Raw genomic sequence first — 18,153 nt, forward strand, 5'->3', positions numbered from 1 at the left:
GCGAGAGGAGCCAGAAGAATCTGACGTATCCAAAATGGCAGATTAAGAGTTCAAAGATTAGGAACAGCTGGGGAGAAGGGGCGCCCAGAGATCAGCAAGCAGGATTGTTTGAGGCAGACGCCAGAAACACCAGCTGGAAGATAACCGCTGTGTCAAAACAGTTGCATACAGAAGCCAAAGATGGAAGGGAAGCTCTGGTAGGAAACAACCGTGAGGGTTAACCGAAAGTCTTGACAAAACAACTCCAGACAGTGTGGGAAGCCTGCGAAACAGAAGCTGTCATTGTCCTCCAGGGGTGGAGTCCTTTACCTTGTACGGCGCAATCACACTGTACACCGTTGATGCTTAATAAATATTTGTTAAGGAGCTAGATGAGAAGAGAGACAACAGCATCTCCAAAACCAAAGAAAAAGGGATAAAGTTTAATGCCAAAAAAGGTGACACTTAAGTCCTTCCGTTAATTAAGAATTTTGCTGAACTATAACATGTGTACACAGAAAGCACACAAATCATACAGCTCAATAGATTATCACTCCACACTGTCCTCCTATAAGGGTAATCGCAAGACAATGCAGATTAATTTTAGCTATTTTAAAACTTTTTACTAATAAAATAATACAGCACATTCTCTTTTTTTGCATCCAGCATCCTCTGCTCAACACTGAGCACACGACGGGTTGCTCTATGCTGTTTCGTGTAGCAATAGTGTGTTTTTCAGGGCTGCATGGTAGTCCATTGTAGGAATACACCACAATTTATTTTTTCATTCTATTGCTGGTAGGCACTTTGAATATTTTCAGGTTGGACCTATTATAAGCAATGCTACTCTGAAGATTGTAATACATGTCTTTGGAGAAACAGAAATATTTCTGTAGGAAATATATGAAGAAATGGAATTAGCAAATCACAGCTACTTTTCTTTTCAGCCTTAATAGATATTGCTGGTTTTCCAAATGGTTATACCAAACTGCACTCCTGTTAACAATGCCTGGCAATTCCAGTTATACTGTATCTTGGCCAGTCCGCGGTTGTCTTCTGGTGTTTTAACCATTCTTATGGACGTGTAATGGTATTGTACCATAGTTTTTAAATTTTGTTCCCCTGATGACCAGTGAAGTTGAGTGAACTGGAAAATTTGCCAAGTTAAATCATATCCACTACAAAATAACTAATGACACAAAAATAAAATCTCTGGTATTGGTTTCCTGGGACTTCTGTAACACAGAGTCTCAAGTTGGATGGGCTTTAATCATTTTGCAGGATGGAAGTCTGAAAAGTAATTGTCAGCAGGGCCATACTCCCCCTGAAGACAGTCGAGGAGCCCTCCCCGTCTTGGTGGTTTGCTGGTGACAGTTGCCACTCCTTGACTTATAAACGCGTCCGTCCCTTCACCCATCTCTGCACGTGCTTCTCCTTTCATGTGGGCATCATTTCACAGAGACGTGAATCGTGTTAGATTGGGGGCAACCTTGTCCTGGTAACAACTCCTCAGTTAATCAGACCTACTCATCCTGAGTCTAAATACAGTCACATCCTGTAGTTCCGGGGGGTTGGTCCTTTGAGGAACAAAATTCAACTCATAAGATCCTCCCACTGCTTAACAATTTAGTACATGTCCTGCAGAATTTTTCTGTGCATTTACACACACACATATACATGCATGTACATTCATACACACATCAATAAGATGATGTAGTATTTTATTCCTGAGAGGTTTTATTGTGGTAAAATATATCTAATGTCAAATTTTCCATTTTAATTACTTTTTAATCTATAATTTAGTGGCATTAATAATATCCTAGTGTGAAAACATCATCACTATTTTTTTTAAAAAACACCATTTTATATAATTTTATATAAATAGGTTCTTATGAAAAGAAACACAAGTATAGTGGCCCCCAAATTACCAGTGAGGTGGACCTTCACCCTTCTTTTCTGCAGTGGGAAAACCAGACAGAGACTGGGAAAAACGATCTCATTCTGTTTTTAACTGTTTCCACCTATGCAGTCAGTTTTTCAAGAAGAATTTCTGTTCCTTTGCTGGTGTTTTTGTTTTTTTCCAACGTGGGAATCAGGCTTTTCAGTGCAGCTCTGACTGTATTTGCAACTTCTTGGTCTGTACAATGTAGAAGGCTGGAAAGAATGATGGCACCCCGATTTACACTAGCCCAGGACTTCAGGTTCTTCCTACCAACATGCTCCTCAAAGGTTTTTGCAAAACAACCTTCTCTTCCATTTTCTTTCATCTTTTTGTCTGGCTCTATCAGCCACTCCAAAACTAGATGTCCTGCAGAATGTTCCGCAACATGAAGCTCTTCATCCTTGCCACCAGGGCGGATGGCGATGGCATCATGGCAGGCTGAACACCTCCAGTGGCAGGGCCCAGAATGCCACACACCAGCACACATGCAGACGTACCCAGCACCATCTCCTGGGCATTTCCTTGTAGGTGGTTTAACAACGCTGGAGAAATAGCTTCTAAGAGCTCATGACGGCAGATCTCTGTATCTTCCTTACTGTGTGCATTTCCATCTCCTTCCTGCAGAACTTCAATGATTTCTTGGACTATATATGCAGGATCCCTGGGACTCAGTAAATACAACAAGACTTTCCTTCCATATTTGTCATTTACGATGTTAGACAAGGAACTGATAATTTCTGATAAGACTATCTGCTTCACAAGCTTAGTATCATCAAAACAATCAAATGCCGCCAGCAAAACCAAGTGAGAGTACCGGCCATTAGCCACTTGTTCAATGTAAGTCTTCATTGTCTTCACAATTACTTTTCTGTCCTTGGGTGTGCCATGCCACAAGCAGTGCATAGCCACGCTGGCACCATTGTGTGTGTGCCAGGTACACCACCGCTTCCCGGATGGCTTCAATCAGTTCAGATCTGAGTTTTGGGGTTGCATAGGTAAAAAAAATCCAAGAATACTTTATGGACTAATGAATGCTTAATCACAGCTTCCTTTTGAACCAGTGGAGTTAGAATCTGTTTCATTTCATCCAAAATGAACCTAATTTTTCTGACTGTACCTCTAATACCTTGTCCAGAGTGGAGGGTTCTGTAGACTTGTAAAGCTGAAACGTGTTCCCACAGAGCTCCTCGGTCAGCATGTTCCTCTGCTCCAGAGTGGCCTTGTCGTTGAAAGCATGCTCCACGACGGCCGAGGCTTCCACAGGCTGCAGCATCGTCCTCACGTGGCCTTTGAAGCTTCTGATTATCTCTGCAATCGGGGGTTCACTTCCATACATGAGAAACTTCTTAACAATATTTCTGAAATATTTGGCTTTACTTAACTCAACCAAATCATCTTGCAATTCTTCAAAAGCCTGTTTTCTCTGTTCTTCGTTACCATCCTGAGTGTAACACTGGATCACATGGTTGAATCATGAGCAAACGCGATAGTTTTAATTTTCCCCTGAATCAACTTCTGTAAATCACTCATCAACTTTGCTCTTTTTTCTTTGTCACAATCTTTTCTTCTTAAGATCTCCCAAATCTGTTCTGCTCGGACTACAGTGTCCTAGTTGGTCTTGTCACTGGGCTGTCTGCTCTGCGTTAGGTCTTTCTTCTTCTTTTTGAAGTCATCCCATTTGGGTTTCTTGGATGCTGGCTCATCACTTTTTACTGTCCGGCTGAAATTTTCTCTTCTTGTTGAATTTATCTGCCTGCTGGAATTTGTTCTTCAGTCCTTTGTCCCCTGTTGCTTATTCTTGAACTGTTTCACACCCTTTCCCCCAGGTTTTGTGGCACTTTTCTCAAACTTCTTAGATGTAACATTAGGTCTCCCCTCCTTAGCATCTTTCTTGGGGAATGTCTTTGAAGAACTAGAAGCACTATGCTTCTGAAATTTGTTTTTTTCTTGTGAAGCCATTGGACTCCTTCCTGTGCGCTTTTTATCCTCTTTGACTTTCATCATAGCAACGCCTTCGCACCTCCCCGAGAGAGCACCCCGACTCCAGCACCTGCACGGTGATGGGCCTTTCCCCGGGGCGACCATGGAGCTACTGCCCTCACTCTGCACACACGTGGGGCCGAGCCGGACACTGGTGGGACATCATCACTATTTGCAGAACTTTTAAAATGATCCAATGCAGAAACTCTACTCATTAAACAATAATCCCTAATACTTCTCTTATCCTAGTTCTCAGTAATCTCTATTTTCCTCTTAGTTCTGTAACTTTGACAATTCTAGGTGCATCAGATAAGTAGAATCATACTTACTTGTCTGGCTTATTTCACTCAGCCTTAAATAAATTCATGTTTTAGGGTATATAAGAACTTCATTCCTTTTATTGCTGAGTAATATTCCTTTGCATGTATATACCATACTTATCGCCTTGTCTGTTAGTGGACGCTGATTTGCACCTTTTGCCTACTGTGAAGATGCTGCTATGAACATTGTGAACAAGTGTCACTTGGAGTGCCCGATTTCAATTGTGATATCTTGCTCTTGCCACTTAGCGAATAGAGACTATCTTTTCAAATCAGTATCCACAGAGCCACCTCATTCTTTCGGTTCGCAGCCCTGTATATCCCCTAGTAGGATATAAGAACGACATCCTAAGGAGGGAAACTTTAACTTTCCCTAGACCGTATAATGCATGTGCTAGTTTGTTCAAAAAGTAGAAATTGCAGAACCAGAGGGTAATCATTTGTAGGTCAACGTTTTCTTTATAATATGATTTTTTGTTTCATTTTTGAAATACTTAAACTGTAGTCACAAGCATTGCCCGGGTCAGCTGAAGGATCAGCTTGCAGCTGAGTGCCACCAGCCTGGGGTGTGACCCCGTGTACTACCTATGCCTGCAGTGAGGTCAAATCAAGAAATAACAAAAATAGCAGCAAGGCTAGTAAGTTTGTCCCGATTCCAGACATAGCACATCATGTTTGCCATAGGAGTGAAGGTTTGTAAGGAGACGGGAGGGAGGAAAGTGCTAGCAGAGCTAGACCAGGGAAGCCAAATGGAAAAATCAGTAACGTCCAGGACGTGGACTGATGCTCAGGAAAACTACAGTGATGTGAACTACAGAGCTTCTCTACGTGTCGGTGTAATTTTTAAAACTGATTTTGGTTCCACTATTACACTTCTAAAATTATAAGCATAAGGAATTTATAACAAGTATTATTAAGCTCATATATATTTTCGAAGAATGACTTACATCCAAGATGGAGCTTTATTCCCTATTATTGAAGAGCTCTATACATCACTGGAGTCTGAGCAGCACCAGGTCGATGCAGAATTTCCCAAGCAGGGTCCTCGTGAGGAGAAAGTGTCAGCAATACAGCCAGAGACATTGTCGGAGACATCGGTTTTGGAGGTTGAGTGTGAAGTCTTACATGAAAATTTCTCTGCTCCGAATCAGAATGACCGATTCATAAACACAGGCCTGTCCGAGAGACTGGGCTTAAAAACCAGGCTGAGTTTGCTTCCTGACTTGGTTCTGCTAGGTGAACCTCAGCTGCATTTTCTCTAGAGATTGAGAATAACCCCAAACTTGCATATTTGGCGTGTGGATTATATTTGACATATTTATAGCATCTGGGACATCTTAGGGTTATTCAGTGACAGCCATTTATGTTATAGGGACATTTGATCTGGAGGCTCTTGGCATGTCCCATGAGCTTCATGTCACACTTAATCTTTTTCCACATTTGGGAAAATATTCTAAAGTGGGTAACCCAGAATGGCACATATAATCACAACAGTCTTTTCTAAAAGTGTTATAGAATAAAACAAAATCAAAACTCTTAGATTTAGTGGGTCTAATTAATTGAATACAAAATACTTTTGCTTAGTTAAAATTATTAAGCAACTATTTCAACTCTCACCACTGAAAACATTTCTAAAACCTTAAAGTTCCCTTTTATAGAGCATATTTTATTGATCTGTCTCTGTCTTTCTGGTCATGATAAAAAGTCATTGAAATGTGAATATCTATGCAGATGTAAACATAAAAACTGCACATGAAATTGAGCTAAATCTACACTGACTTCAGACCAGAAGCTAATAGTTTACTTTTGCCTTTTATGAAAACCCTGGCATGGGTTGCTTTCTTGTGATGGATTATTTTTATACTGAAATTAAAGTGTAGTGAGGGTGGAGACTTCTGGTCCTTAAGATTTATAAATTGTAATCATATTTAAACAAATATATGGCCTAACACAAAATTGATACAAAATGATGATAATCATGATTAAAGGTTTTGGAATCTCATTTTACTTATAAATATCATCTTTTTCCCCATGAAGCAGAACACTGAATCATAAATTGGAGGGTGTGCCCAGTTGTGCCTTCTCTGAGTTTAGAATCTCTCCACTCTAATGCCACGAGCCTGGTCCATCACGGCCCTTCTCCAGCCATGTGTAAGGCATCCTTGCTGGTCTAGCATCCACTTTAGCTCTTCCTAGTCAATCGTCCACACAGCAGATATTTCTTAACTATAAACCAAATCATGTTCATTGCCTGCTTAAAACTTCTAGTGGCTTCTACTGCACATAAAGTCCACCCTTGAGTGTTCTGTGTACAGCCCTACCTGGTCCCGTCCACACCTCCCTGCCCTGCTCCACACACATCGCTCCACCTCTGCACTTGCTGTGCCCCTCTGCCTAGAAACTCTGATCCACAGTCTTTGCCAGGCTGCTCCCCGTCATACTCCGGGCCATCTCCTCCGAGAAGCCTTCCCTCCCCACACTGCCACTGCCCTGTCACATCCTCTCTCTTACACTGCTTGGGGTTCATTTGTTATGTACTTGCTAACTGCACTGTAGCATTCTCCCCCTGCAGCCTGCGCTGTGGAAGCGTTTTGTCCATCAGTCAAGGACTCTGTGACATAGAAGTCTTTCAATCGTGTCACATCTGTGAATGAATGAATGAATGAATGAATGAATGAATGTCCAGTTCCACAAGTCCCCTATGTTCTAGTTCTGGTTTGGTTATTGATGATACAGCACTGTATACAAGGACTGCATGTCTCTGGGCCTCAGTTTTCTTTATGAATAATTGATTAATGAACTGTACTCGATGATCTTTCTTGCCGTGGTTCCTTTTTAATTTTTCTGGAGGTGGTGTTGGTAGTGGTACTGAGGATGGAAGCCAAGTCCTTGGGCAAGTTTATGGCTACATCCCCCTGAATAGATGATCTTTAAGGGCCCTTGCTTGTTTTATATTTCCATGATTCAAACTAAGATATTATCCCCTTCCCTCTCCTCTCTCCTCTCTCCTCTCCTCCCCGCTCCTCTCCTTCCTCCTTCCTCTCTCTCCCTCTCTCCCTTCTCTTCCTCTTCCCCTGCTGCTCTTACTATCACTCTCTTGGATTCATGGATAGCTCTAAACTATTTAGGGATGTTTTATGTGTAAACTTGGAGCTTCAAGGATGTATGCTGATCTCCAGACACTAAATTGTCATCACAACCACATGTTGTAGTGTTTATAATCCCTCCCCTCGCCAACCCCTCAAAACCACACCCTCCACTGCCAAGCCACAGCCCAACGCTGCCTTTGGAAATAAAAATGGAATAGAGGATTTTTGGCTCTTGGAATGGAAGAAAAAAAGAAAGAAAGAGCTGTGCAGATTTTTAACTAGCACTATGTTTCTGGAGAAATCTGGGTGCAACTGACAGTGTTGATAGTAACTTTATAAAAATGCTTTCACATGATAAACTCTTTGAAGATAATAGAAAAGAGTGATGTGAAATCTTAGATACAGTAGTTCTGCTTATCTGGGGTTTTGCTTTCCAGGGTTTCAGTTACCCGCAGTCAACCACAGCCTGCGAATATTAAGTGGAAAATTCCAGAAATAATCTTGAGCCCTTCTGATTGGCGCGATGGACCCCGTGCTGTATCCTGCATCTCACCTGACAAATCGTCCATCTCATTATTCCTTCACCCCCACACACGCGCAGGACATTCCACCCACCCATCAGGCACGCATCGAGGAGATGAGCTATTGCTGTAGTCCACTGCTGTTGTTCAAGAAACCCTTATTTTACCTAATAATGTTACCAAAATACAAAAGTAATAATGCCAAGAGGACAGCAGGCCATAAATCACAGGAGGACAATGCTAAAAGCAAGTGTGAAGAAGCATGTTAAAATGTGCGGTTCTGCGCTCTACACAGTTTCAACCATCTGCCAAAGACCGTGGAAAACACTCCATACAGAAAAGGGGTCTTCGGTACTTCCAGACCCAGTGTCTAAATTACCTAAATTTCTATGCCATGCCAAATGAAATCGACTGCCTTGCACTGGCTTAAACGTAAGCCCTTCCATTTATACTATGTCAGCGATATGCATTAAGAATAATATAATGATGATTAGATTGCCATGTTGCACACTTAAACTTACACTGACCCTTATTTCAGATTCTGTGAAAAATGTTCTCAGGAGATTAAAAAAGGAAATCTCTTTCATGGCTGAAACTGAAGTTAATATTCACTGCAAGCCCAGGTTTTAATTAGCTTTTAAATGCTTATCTACAAACCAAGATTTTAAAATTTAAAACCACACAAAGGCTTCTAATGGCAACATTTATGAGCTGAAGGAACCTTGAGGTCTTCATTTAACAGTGAGGAAATTGAAACTCAGAGAGATCAAATGACCCCGCCAAGGTCACATAATTCATCTGTCCCGGGGCTTGGAACTGACCCTCCAAGCTGCTGACTGATGACTGCGTGTTTTCTGGTCACTCTTGGACGTCCTGGGGAGGCCCTGGAGCCATCAGCAGCTTTCAATCACACGTGCCAAGCCAGTCTCCAGTAGCCTGAACAATCAGTCCATTTACTGGGAAAGGATTTCAGGAATCATAGTGTTAATTGTCACGCTGATGTTATAATAATTGCTTATTTTTTTCATGGCATTGAGGATGAAACTCCAGGCTTTACTCACGCTAAGCATAGGCTAGCCCGGTAAGCTAGGTCCCCAGCCCAGGAACTGCTAATTCCTGTTAAATTTACATGTCAGATATTATACTATATATGCTAAGCTCATTATCCTGTTTAATATCACAGTGGATAGAGATGATAATCGACTTTGTTACCATATTATTTTGTGGCAGACACTTTTCTGCGTTGATTATACTTACCATGTTATTTAATTCTCTACACTACCCTGTGAAGGGCTCTTAGTCCTGGAAATGCTCTTTCACGAGTGTCTTCCGCTGCTCTGATGTGGCTGCCTCGTAGCCTGGATTGATCCCAAACGTTTACTTTTCATGGCCGCTCTGATTTGAAGTCTCAGGGCTGCAGACCTGGAAAATGAAGTCAGTGAGGGCGTGCTAGTGTTTTTAGGGGCCTGCCTTTCCCTGGGATGGTCTCTCTGCAGCATTCGCTGCATTTTGAATCGCACCACACAAAGACAGTCAGGAAAGAGGACGGGCAGAACTGTTTCAGGAAGTGGCAGGCGCCATGGGATAAGTGTATTCAAATCAGGGCGGAGTATTTTGAGGGGAAGGAGCACCAACAGTTCTCTACTGTGATAACTTTTTCCTACTTAAGCACTTCTTGTACGTTTTGATCATGCCTGGTGCCGTCCACTGACATTCTTTTCAGTGGTGGGACTTGCGATCAGAGTCCATGAGGAACACAGCACCTGTTGCCTGGGTGTCCTCAGGCTCAGGCAGACTGTTGTGCGAATCAATTGGACAGAGCGCTCACACTCAGCCTTCTCACAAGTTACACTTGGCTGCCTAGCCCTCCTGCTCTGGGAGAAGGGAGCACTGCCCCATTCTTTGGCTCTGGCCAAGGTAACAGGATCATAATAAACAATGCACAGACTTCTGTGTCTAAAGGAGAAGCATGAGCTGGGTGCACTGGCATGTGCCTATAATCCCAGCTCTCGGGAGGCTGAAGCAGGAGGATCCTGAGTTCATGACCAGCCTGGGCAACCTCTAAGGGGAGAGAAGGGGTGGCGTGGGGCATGGCAGTCCCTTTGTGTGGCTTGTTTCTGTTTCGTGCAACTACAAATCTTCTTTATGTCTTAAAGACCCATCTTTCTAAGAAAAAAAATTAGCCTTAAGAGCAAAAGACAAAAGTAAAGAAGTTCTGTCCTTCTTATGCTCTTTATATCAGTTCTCTTACTTGTTGAATCTACGGTCAAAAACCTTAATTGGTTCAGGATACACAAAAAATAAATAAATCAGTTGTTTCCCTTTGATTTTGCTGTAACCCTGCAGCTCTGATAAATCAGGCATTTCAAGTCGGCCAAGCAATGGAGGTTTACTTACTTACTGGCATACTTGCTTAATTTTGCTGTACCAGAGATTGAACCCAGGGACTTTGCACTCAGCTACCTCTCCAGCCTTTTGTTATAGTTTTATTTTGAGACAGAGCCTCGCTAATTTGCCCAGGCTGGGCTCAACCCTGTGAGCCAGCAGCCTCAGCAGCCTAAAGGATGGGGCTACAGGCATGGGCCACCCCCGGCTTGCAATGGTTTCCGGTTTGGTTTTGTTTTACTGTTTAATCAGATGTTTCTGTATTTTCTTCTCCTTTCTCTTTCTTTATTTTTTATTTTTGGTCTTTTTGAGACAGGGTCTCTTCATGCAGTTCAGGCTGGCTTTGAGTTTACTTTGTAACCCAGGCTGGTCTCAAACTCACCACAGTCTTCTTGCTTCAGCCTCCCAAGTGCTGGGATTACAGGCCTGCACCAACATGCCCAAGCCCCCTTCCATCTCTTGTTCTCCTTCCATTTGAAAAAGATCTCCCTACTTCCTGTGAGCTATCTTTTATTTTGCTCTCTCTCTTTTTTTTTTTTTGATTTTTCATAAAAGGGAAACTGAGATATTTAAATTTATATAAGTACTGATGGTAAATAAATACATGAAAAAATGCTCATGTCTCTTGCCATTAGTGAAATGCAAATTAAAGCAACACTGTGATTTCTTCTTATTCTAGAAGTAATGGCCTTAATCAAGAAATCAAATAATTACAAATGCTGGTGCGGCTACAGGGAATGCGGAGAAAGGAGCCCTCAGCACTGCTGGTGGGAACATAAACTAGTGCAACCACTGTGGAGGTCTCTGAAGAACCAAAAATAGAAATTCCATTTGACCTGGCTATTCCCTTTCTGAGTATCTTACTGAAAGAATTAAAGTCATCATATTACAGTGATATATGCGTACCCATGTTTAGAGGAGCACAATTCACAATGGCTAAATCTTGGAAGTGGCCTATATTCCCATCTATAGATAAATGGGTAAAGAAAATGTGGTATTACACACAAGAGAATACTACTCTGCCATAAAAAAGGATAAGGTTGGGTGAGAGGTACAGCTCAGAGGCACAGTGCCTGCTGGCAAGTGCAAGTTTGTGAGTTTGATTCCCAGTACCAGAAGAAGGATAAACTTGAGGCATTTGTAGGTAAATGGATGCATCTCAAGACCATGATGTGAAAGTAGGGGCTTTTGAAGTTGCTTTGCTTCTGGTAATGATTTACAAGGGGATAAAAATAACAATACTTCAGGGCTGGGGATGTAGCTCAGCGGCATAAGCGCCTGCCTTGCAAGCAGGCAGTCATGAGTTCAATCCCTGGTACCGATAAAAATGAAAAAGACAAGACAAAACAAAACAAAAAAAAACAACACTTCATAGTTACAGACAATTTTGTATTTTGGATATACTCATTGAAGTACCAAACTCTTTCTCTTTTGCACTTCACTGGACTCCAGGAATGCTTCATTTTCTCGAGGGCTGCTCAAAGTTGCTCTGCCATGAACACTGCCTGGTTTCTCAGATGTACCCTGCCCCCCCTTTCTCTAAACTCACCCCCACTCATTGCCTGTGATACTTATCATGCTATTTCTTGCTATGATCGCTTTTAAGAAACCATTAACTTTTACTTGTGTGTGATAAGCAATTTGAGAGCAGAGAGAAATGACCAAAGTCTTCTTTCCTAAACTATGTAAGAAAGTGTCTTGCCCATAATGGTGTGGAAAAAATAGGGGAGGGGGCTGCTTTGGGAAGAAGTATTTTCATGCTCACCTGACTGACCAGGAAGTCAAAGCATACCACCGGAAGTGAGGACCATACTTCACTGACTTGGGGTGACCCTGTTACCAGATGGGGGAGGCCCATGGGGCTTCCTTCGAGGTTCTGTGTCCCCAGCAATGAATTGAGCAACACATAGAAAAGTCAGGGCATGTGTACATTTATTGGAAGCAGAAGAGACGTATGCTCTGCAGAGTTAAAGCAGCTCACAGAGGCCCCAGGATAAAAAAAGAAATTTTGTACCTAAAATTCCCAGGTTATTTGGCATACAAATAAAGCATCAGGAAAATCAATCTATCAAGCATTTGGTGTTACGTCAAGTATAAACTATTATAAAAACTTCAGTGAGTTCCTATTACATGTAAATGAAGGATCCAAAATGGTATCTTTCAATTGGTTGTGCCCACATACAAATGACGGACTGAAAAGAGTATCTTGATCGGTCCTCTGAGCATCACCAGATTCACACAAAGGTTTAAAAATAGCCAGTTTCTGATTGATCCAAGATAGTACCTTTGTGATTTGCTTTGTGGACACTGATGACGGTGCCACTGTGTTGGAAGTGTCCCTCTCCCAGAACGTGTCCCTTACCCTGTGGTCCTGACTCCACTGTACACAGGAGGAAATAGAACAAGATGCAGAAGCAGAGCCAATGTTTTAAGGTAGCCGTTTACAGAAATTGCCAATGAGAAAAATGAGTAGGAAAGGAACAAATGAGAAGGAACAAAAGGCTCCTTCCTCAGCAGGGGCTAAAGTGAGAGGAACGGAGAACAGGAAAAGGGAGACTCTGTTTTTGAATGTGTGGGGGCCCGGGGTGGGGAAAGGCAGAAGAGAAGGCCCAAGTGGGACTGTTATTACCTCCTTAAGAAAACGTGTCGTGTCGTGCCAACCAGAAGAGCTAACTTGGGCTTTGGGAAGTAGAGGAGAAATGAGGAAGGTCCATCCCCTTTTCAAAGGTAAGAGAACTGAGAAAAGTTAGTAGGGAATAAAGGGGAAGCGGAGAGGGAAGTGGTCAGGTCCTTTTTTGGTTATTGAAGTGACTCTGAATACAGTCAACTTTCAACAATTTTGCAAAATCAAAGGGAAAAAAGAAAACCACAAGGAAAGGAACTTAGAGGCCAAAGTGTACTTTTCTGGCTTCAGTGGAATATTTTACTCCAGTTCTGAAGTTGCTTCCACCTTCTTCTCGATTCTCACAGCAACACAGACCCAACCAGCACCTAAGGACACTGAGTGCTCTATCATGACTAGCTGTGTGACCTGACAATGTCCTGAGTGAGAAGTTAAATTCCGTGTCTTGGCTACTGTAGTCAGTGGAAGAGCACTTGCCTAGCATGCGTGAAACCCTGGAATCCATTCTCAGTACTATTTTAAAATAAAATCATGTGCAGTGTGAATAACTTTAGCCAAAACTTTAAAAGCTCCTGCTTAAATTCCTTGTCATCATGTAAGAACTCTTCAATCTTTCTTTTCTTTCTTTCTTTTTTTTTTTTTTTTTTTTTTTCACAGTACTAAGGACCTTTACACTAAGCTATATCCACATTTTCTATTTTGAGACAGGGAGCTGCCGAATTTCCCAGTGCGGGCTCAAACTTGTCATTCTCCTGCCTCAGCCTCCTTTTAAACCCAAATTTCCAAATGCCAATCTAGCAACATCTTATGATCATCCTAAATGTTTTTTCACTTCAGAATCCTTCTCCATGCAAAAGTAGCAGAGAAAAACTGATTCTACTTTTATTTTAAAACTAGAGCTGTAAAGTCTTTTCTTTGGGTTAAGGATATCTTTCTCTTGCTCACCCAGTTCTCTTCACCATTCTGTGTGTTCCTCCTGAGCTTTCTGAAGACCCCTCTTCCTAGATCCCTCCCCGCCATTCTGTGGGCTGGATTCTCAGCTGTTTTCTGACATTCTGATACCTCCTTGAACCCCCTGCACTCCCTCCTGTATTCCAGGCAGCTGACTCTTCTGCCCTCCTCTACCACTCAATCCCTCTCTACAGAGCTTAGGAGTCACACTGTCAACCATCAGGAGGTCTCTAGTGTGCTCCTTGGGCACCACTATTAGCTTTACTTTTCTCTTATTACCATTCCTCCCAAACTTCTTGTATCCTCTTAGGCCAGCATTGCCGTGCTTTGGCAGAACCCTGGAAGGTGTCTTTCATTTCTCTTTCACACACACATCCATTTCTCTAGCCCTGGAGTGTATGTGTCTGGTATTTCTTAAACTGCTCACTTTTTATGCACCCCAGTGAAGTCCTCTGCCCTGTTCATCTTTAGAATTTCACAGTGAAATATTTCTGACTTTTTTCTTCAGATTATGTCTAGCTCCCCGAATTTTATGCTATTATTTTACCTTCTGGCTCTCTTTTATGCTATATAAGTTGTGTGTGTATGCTAATGATAAGCTAAGCTGATGTAACAAGTAGACCCAAATACACAAAGTACAATTGCTCGTCTCTTGGTATTTATTTCCTGCTCACATAACACTCCCAGGCTAGCACTCAGGCGATCAGTGTGGTTTTCCTTCACACATTCATAAGCCCAGTTTATACAACACACCTCCTCACTTTTACTTAGATATTATTGGCTAGATTTTAATTACATGGCCATTCCTGTTGCAAGGAAAGCTGGTAAATGTAGTTCTAGCACAAGAAAACACCTGTCAACCTTGTCATTTTGCATTTATTTGTGTAATTATGTTATTAATATTTACTTCCTTCACCACCTCTTTGTTTTGCTTTGTTTTGTTTTTTGGTACTGGGGATTGAACTCACAACCTTGTGCTTGCCAAGCAGGCGCTTACGTTGCTGAGTTAAGTCTCCCAGCCAACCTTCACCACCTACTAAACTCTGTGGGCAGTTGTGTTTTTGCTCACAGTCTTGCCCCAGTAAACTTCAATAAATCTGAATGATTTTATCAGTGAGTACGTATCAGGTCAGCTCTGTGGAGTTTCTCATCCAAGGCACCAGAGCAGTCTAACATCCTCCTCCATGAGAAAACCGTAGTGATCTTCCTCACTGCACATCAAATCCTGCCACTTTTTTCTTGGCGTCTCTTCAGTCGTTCTCCACACTCCTTACCGTGTCATGTGACGGCCTTCCTGCTCAGGCTTCCAGCGTGGCTTCTGACCACTGGTCTCTTTCCATGGTCCCTCCCTCCATGCAGACTGCCACACTTCTTCCCTTTCCCCTTCCCCGTCTGCACAGCAAAACACTGACCCTCTGCAAAGTGCCATGCCCTGCCACTGGCTCGCTGCTCACTCAGCGTCACCTTCTTGGAGATGCTCCTTAGCTCCAGGATGGTGATGGTGACCCCAAGGATGGTGCCTTGTCCCCCTGTAGCCGTCTCCCTAGGACCGCCCTTTGTGGCTGGCCTTCAGTTATGTCACTGAGTCTTCTTTCTTGGTGGAACTTCCTGCCATATGTTAGTCCTTGTGCCCTCCCAGGACCTCACACATTGTTTAGCATTCATCTGCCTTCTAGAAACAGGATAAGTTGACAAGAATGTAGGAAAGGAAGATTGTCTCTTCCTCACTCATCTTAGGCTCTTGGCTAAAGTGCTCATAACAAATGACACACTGCAGAGAGAAAAAGCAAAACAGACACATTGCTACACACTTGGAGTCCCATTACTTGGGAAGCTGAGGCAGAAGCTTCTTGAGCCCAGAAGGTCAGGACCAGCCTGGGCAACAGAGGAAGATACCATCTCAAAACAAAAACAAGCAAACTGAAAAGGAAATAAGCATACAAATCTATTTTATGTGATTTTTATATGACACAGTAGCCTTCATAAGGAAATGAAGACCTGAAGTAACGCTTAACCTTGTGGACAGTGCTTTCATGCTAGCGGGTAATGGTGGAGAAACAGGACTTAAAACAGGAATGACCTAATGATAAACCAAGGGAAACTGCAGGCCTGTTTGCTCAGAGTATTCTCTGTGACCTTTGCCTTCAGAGATAAGGATGTTCCTTTGCTCTGAGTATAGAAAAGGGAACTCTCACAGCAGGGTTCTAGGAGGGCTCCAAGCATGGTCAGCAATCCTTGCAAAGTTTTTCAGAAGGTAACAGGGACTTACCTGTTTGTGTTGAATTTTGGGTGTGTGGGGGCAGATGAATAGATCCTGGGCATCAGGAGAGGAGAATTACAAGCCATTGAGTTCAAGATCAGGTGTCACCAGCAACATCTACTAAGAAAACATCAGCAACAGAAACACCTTAGACCTGAAGAAATTTGGAGAAGCTGCTTGTCTCCAAAGGGGGAAATAAAAATTTAACTTTTAAAGTTCCATTTGGTAGTCTTTCTTGCTCATAAAATTAAATTTAAAAATCCAAATAGCTTTAAAACTGGCACATTATAACCACAAAAATATTTGATAATTGTCTCTTACCTGGAGTTCAAAACGAAGCAGGAGGTGGCCAGTGGCCTTCTAGAGCTCAGTGGGAGTTAATGCTTTTTTTGTAAAATGCAAAAGGCCTGATTTTTCTTACACTTCTTTGGCTGCTGTGTGTTCCAGAGTCTTGGAACTTGGCAGGGGGTGGGGTGCTTGGAGATGGGACAAGGTTTGTCTGGTGCCCAAGCTCTTGGAGTAAATGCAACTCAGCAGCCACAATAACAGACTCCCACTTCAGGAATTTGCCATGGACACAGCCCAGAGATCACTCCTGGGTTCTTCCAGAAGCAATTTGCATTCGTATGTAAACATCACTATTCCAGCAGCACCTGAACAAGAACAAAAGATTTGTAAGTACAGCCCAGCCGGTTGCTGAAGGCAAAGAACTGGGCTTCAGGAGGCTCCTGTGGCAGGAAACTTTAAAATTTCAATAGAAGAATAACAGCTATTTTCAGAAGTCACAATAAGAAAAGAGCTTCCATTCTTTTATGTCCCTTTAATAATAAAATTCAATTTGAAATAGCATAAGATCTTACTCATATTCCATGAATTTTGTGGAATTTAAACGTCCTAACATTTAATTCACTAACATTGGTAGGCTGTTTTTTAACTTTTATAGAGGACAGAAAAAAAAGAACACATGCTATGACTGACCTTAGACTTACATACCTCCTGCATTATTTTCAGCCTGGTCAGAAAACCACACTCTTTGTTTGTCTCTCTTATTTTTTTCCCCCCAAATATCCTCTTCTTCTGTGTCAGGTTGTGATCCGAAGTCATCAGTATTGGAAATTGTTCTGTTTTGCTTCATTTCTATGGCCTGAGTCACTCTCTCCAAAACCAGGGTGCCCTTAGGGAAGGTTTGGAGGAAGTGAGGTAATGCTCTTTGGTTTCTGTTCACACTTTGAGCTTTTTCTTTGGGCCCCGGAGCCTTAATGAATGTTTTCTAATTAGCCAGGAGGCACACAATGAAATAAAATGTGTATCCTCGCTTCCTCTCTCAATAAAGGCACACGCCGTTATTTGCAAATTCAGCAGGCTCAGGTGACTTCTTTAGAATTCGTGTGGAAATTTCAGTGCCATTGTCAAACTGCTAGAAGCAAAGATCTTTTTCATTCCTTCCTCACAAACTGGAAAGTGAAAAACAGAAGATGTCAGGTCAAGGGCAAGTGGGCTGAAAGGAGAGAGGACTTCAGCCTGGTGGAAGACTGGGGGTGCTCAGGAGAATGTTCCCCAAATCTGTTGTTTTATCTACCAACTAATGTTTTCCAGTGCAAGTGGAGAAAACAAAAATCTATATTTAGAATGTCTGTTTAAAGCTGGGTGTGGTGGTGCAGGCATGAGGTAGACTGAAACAGGAGGATCACTCTGGGCCACAAACAGTGCAAGGCCAGCCTCAAAAGACAAAAGAAGAAAGAAAGAGAAAGAAAGAAAGAAAGAGAGAGAGAGACAGAAAGTCTATTTAGAGTAGATTTCATATGTTACCTTGATCAGTGTACATTTCATCTTTGAGCATCTCTGACACTGCATCATTTCACAGGTACAACTTTGAATCCGTTTTTGTCTTTTTCTCTGGTACTCGCGTTTATGGGCTAGTAAACTGGCAGTAGGGAAATTGCCTGCCTTTTAGTGTGGTGGGTGTTGGAAGTGGGATCCTAGAGTGGAGACATCCATTCCCTGGAAACCAGCTGTCCATTGCACGTGCAGGAGAACCCAGCTTCTGGGCCACCCTCGGCTGAGAGTGGCCCGCACAAAATTACCTTAGCTCACCCTGTTAAA

General features: G+C 42.4%; 1 protein-coding gene, 1 long non-coding RNA gene and 1 pseudogene across 3 annotated transcripts in view; 1 reads left to right on the forward strand and 2 right to left on the reverse strand.

The window, feature by feature from the left end:
• Rbpj (recombination signal binding protein for immunoglobulin kappa J region) overlaps positions 1-18,153 on the forward strand; it is a 246,838-nt gene that overhangs the window by 73,179 nt on the left and 155,506 nt on the right. The window lies entirely within an intron of this gene.
• LOC100720139 (pumilio homolog 3-like) lies at positions 1,996-4,151 on the reverse strand (annotated as a pseudogene).
• LOC134474062 (uncharacterized) lies at positions 9,094-17,180 on the reverse strand. Its single transcript, XR_010044649.1, has 4 exons — positions 17,044-17,180; positions 16,372-16,703; positions 16,060-16,170; positions 9,094-9,253 (listed from the first exon to the last, which is right to left on the reverse strand). It is a non-coding gene; the product is annotated as an uncharacterized LOC134474062 (long non-coding RNA).

This window comes from Cavia porcellus, unplaced genomic scaffold, assembly GCF_034190915.1.
Source record: "Cavia porcellus strain 051 isolate PalLab524CR breed Dunkin Hartley unplaced genomic scaffold, mCavPor4.1 scaffold_30, whole genome shotgun sequence".
NCBI classification, from domain to species: domain Eukaryota; kingdom Metazoa; phylum Chordata; class Mammalia; order Rodentia; family Caviidae; genus Cavia; species Cavia porcellus.